Source organism: Theropithecus gelada, chromosome 8 (assembly GCF_003255815.1).
Source record: "Theropithecus gelada isolate Dixy chromosome 8, Tgel_1.0, whole genome shotgun sequence".
In the NCBI taxonomy this organism is placed as follows: Eukaryota; Metazoa; Chordata; class Mammalia; order Primates; family Cercopithecidae; genus Theropithecus; species Theropithecus gelada.
In genome coordinates this window covers 93,031,424-93,035,478 of record NC_037676.1, presented here as the reverse complement: position 1 = coordinate 93,035,478, position 4,055 = coordinate 93,031,424, and positions in this window count along the sequence as shown.

Here is a 4,055-nt window from a genome sequence, read left to right as displayed (position 1 = left end):
CTCGCTTTTCTTTCTTTGTCTTTATATTTTAATGGATGTAGAGACCTGACCCATGAGAAGCAGTGTTTCAGGGGATAGGGAGGATGTGCTCCTAAAAATGAGAATGTTGATAATTGACGCTCCGTGGGGTGGTTATGATTCTGGAAGAAGCCCTAAGGAGAAATGGTTCTGACATCTTAAATTGGCACTCACTCCAGTTTTTTTCTACATCTTTAAGTCATGAAATGCCACCTGCCAAACAATTGTTATTCGTTCATCCCAGCTAGTGGCAATATTTACGATGCTTTTCATAATGTCAAAGGACTTTAACCAATCTAATTTTCTGTTGATCTCTACCCTATTTCCATGACTGTTTCCTAAAAGCCGCATTCCATTTGCCATAACATTTTCATCTTGGCACCAAGAACAATATTTGTCCTTGTCTATTTGTAGAAGCTCCAATACCGTTGTACACCTTTTGTTAGCCATTTTGGACCAAAATTATTTGCTAGTTTATAAAATGGGCCACAAGACGTAGCTACATGTTGCAGACTACTTTCACCCAGGTGGTGTAGAGGAGCATTCGTCAGATAAGCATTTTGACATTGTGGTGTGCTTGTTATCCAAGGTTGTACGATACTGTCTGCCATGCTTGCTCTTCTTGGTTGACAGTGCCTATTAGCATCAGGAGTGTGGGGAAAGTATATATTAGTGGTATACTGTATTATAAGTTAAATATTTAACATTTATGGGGTAGCATTATATGCATGGTGATATTAAACAAGACATATGTATATAGTAAATTTACATTTAAGCACTCTGCCAAGTTTCAACCAAGTTGATTATCCAAACTGCTAACTGATATCACTGTCTTAAACATGACTTAGTGTTCTATAAGGTCACCTGCTAGATGAAAGACTCGAAAATCCTAAAATATTGAGTGAAGTTCAGTAAGAAAGAGTGAATAGAGTATGTATTGAACAAAAAAATAATAATTCCAAAATTACAAAAATTTTAGAGTGCAATTTGAGTGGTATGCTTCAATGTAAGTACATTTATCCTCGGAGACATAAAATTCATGACCACCACAAAGTAGGAGAAGCTAAGAGGGAACTCTTTGGTTCTGTCTTTGTTGATTGTCAAGCCATTTTCAGTAAAGTGATTTTGGCCTGTTTCATGCTCTAGCTCTTATAGTCCTGTCCTAAGTTGACCTTGGCAGGCAAGGCAGGAACTGAGTTATTTTCCACTAGTTGTTTTTTTTTTCCCCAGTTAATTACTCTGATTTTAAGTAAATTAGCTGGTTTTGTATCATCACATTTCTACTTTATACAATAGAACAGCTTTGTTTGGAATGAGCATTTCAAGTAGTTTTCGTAGCAGAGCATTAAATTATTAGATGGATTTGGAATAGGTTCTGGGAACATAGAACCTGGGTTTTTCCTTCCCTCCACTTGGTGCTGAGTGCATATAAGGCCTTGCTCTCTGGTGGGGGTCTTGGCAGAGAAAACCAGGACAGGATTTTCTCATACATGGGCTGGCAAGTGCCAGGGGAAAAGACTGGAGAGCAGATCTTGAAGATCTCTTTGGCTTTCAAATTTGAACTTCTGAAGAGAAGTTTGATATTGTCCCCACCAAAATATGTCACTTCTCCCTTCCTGACCCCCAACAAATGGCTGAGAAGGAGGGAGTGTTCCCTGCTGCCTGAGAAGAGAATTCAGGAAGACCAGAGACAGAGAAGCTTCCTCCAAGAAACTCAGCCTGCTTGCTTCATGTTCCACCACTGACATTTCTGATGTCTTATATTAATTGCAGCTTTGTTCTTAGTGTCAAACAACTGGAAACAAAGTGAACTTTGTTTTCAGCCCTTCTCTTATGAATACATTGTGATAGATCCACACAAGGAAGATTGAGTAGTTATCAGAAAGGATGAACTAGATGTATTCCAGTGAGTTAGAGACGTTTCCAGGTAGTATTGTTTTGTGAAAGAAGATGCAGAAAGCTGTAAAAATATTGCATTTTGAAGAAAATGCCCTTTCTTCCTTGGTATGTGTGGTTTGTATGCATGTGAATATCTGTATCTCCTCATATAGTATTAGTATGGATAAAAATATGGAAGGAAAACTAGTTTAAGATGGATTTCTCTGGTGGGGGTGGAAAGCTGGGTTCAGGGATTTGATGGGGATAGAATGAAGAGGAGAGAGGGGTAAGATAATAAAGCCAAAAAGGAAGGGAAAAAATCAATTATTTTTAAGAGCAAAATGGGCCTGTATTTCTTTCACTGGCATGTTAGAAGTCATTCTCTTCTTAAAACATCCCAGCTGATAGTTGTTCTGCTCAAGTACTTGAGGTGATGTAGTAGAGAATTGAAGAGTGTCCTTTCTTAAGGCCAGCTACTAGTATTCAAACACCAGGGCCACTGTTTCTTGGATACATGATCTTGAGAAGTTAAGAAGTTACTTCTGTGTTTCAGTTGCCTCACCTGGATGATGGTAGCCTAGCTTAGCTCATGGAGGTGATTGTCAAAATTAAAGAGTTTAATACAGTTATGTGTTGAGAGTAACACTTGGTAGGTAGCAAGTACACAGTAAGCATTAGCTATTATTACCTGGCACCAGCTTGTTCTTAGGCATTGAGAAGCTCTTTCAGTATCTGAGTATTTAGCAGATGACATATGGGCTAAAGTAGGACAGAGTATTAAAAGTTACCTGGCTCCTGTCTTTACAGAGCACACAATGAAGGTAGAGAGACAACAAATATAACAAAATAACAACAATACAATACTTACAGGGTAAAATATCAATGTAAAAATTACTATAGCACAAACTGAGTGGTGAAAGGAGTACTTAAATCATTGCATGTGGGGCTGGTTGGGGAAATTTTCTTAAAAAGATACGTTTTTTACCTTGTTTTTGGTTTTTGCAGGTAGGAACTATAAAGTTCATGGTACTCAAGGGGGTCTCTGACCAAAAAAGGATTAAGAAGAATTGAGGCAAAAGGTAAAAGTCATGCAAGTAGGAACTTTTTTCAGGATGGTATAAACAAATGAGTTTTCAGTCTAGTGAGTTTTTCCTCAGTTGACTACTACCTCCACCAGCAGCTTTAAAAAGTTGTTCAGCTAACACATAACTTAGACTCATTTGATTCATATCTTTTGAGTTATCCAAGTTATTTCCTTCATAAACAATTAAGGTTTAGTTTATCGAATTCTTGTGATTTTTTTATGTCAATTTTTTGGTTATCCGTATATTCCCATATATTATTAGTGAGAAAGTAAGATTTAAATTTTCTGAATTTCCACGTAGTCATTTTTTGAGCAAATGGAGAAAATAGGCTAGATATCAAGCATTTGTTAGGCTTTGGGGTTACAGAAATAGAAATAACACTAGAGGGATTCTCAGTTAGTGGGGAAGGTAGAAAAGTGAAGACACAATTACATTAAAATGTGGCCAACCAGGTCTATGATGACGGTTTCTACTGTAAAAGCAGAAGAATAAGGTAGAAATAGGAGCTGTGGTATAACTGCTCAGTGTATTTTTCTTGCCCACTGCCCAGATAGAGCTGATTAAGACAGGAGAATTGTAATAAAGAGTTCAATACACATAGAGCTGGCTAAATGGGAGACTCGAGTTTTTTTATTACGCAAATTAGCCTCCCTGAAAATTTGGACACTAGGGTTTTTAAAAGATAGTTTGGCAAGCAGGGGCTAGGAAGTAAGTGTTGCTGACGGGTTGGCGATGCTATCATAGGGGTACGGAAAATGGCCCTGTGCACGGAGTCTGCTTTTGGGTGGGGGTCAGAGAACTAGATAAGTCAAAAGTTACAGGCTCAGGTGGGGCCATCCTGTTGTCAGAAGAGCAGAAGCCTAAAAAGACATCTCAAAAGGCTGGTCTTCTGTTTATAATAGTGATGTTATTTACAGAAGTAACTGAGGAAGTTGTAAATCTTGTGACCTCCAGAATAATGGTGGATATTTGTTTATGCCTATGTTTTAGGAGAATTTAGGCCCCTTTCATTTTTTTTTTTTTTTAACTTGGTGGACATTTATTAGTTTTATAAAGATGGTTTAGTTTTGGGAA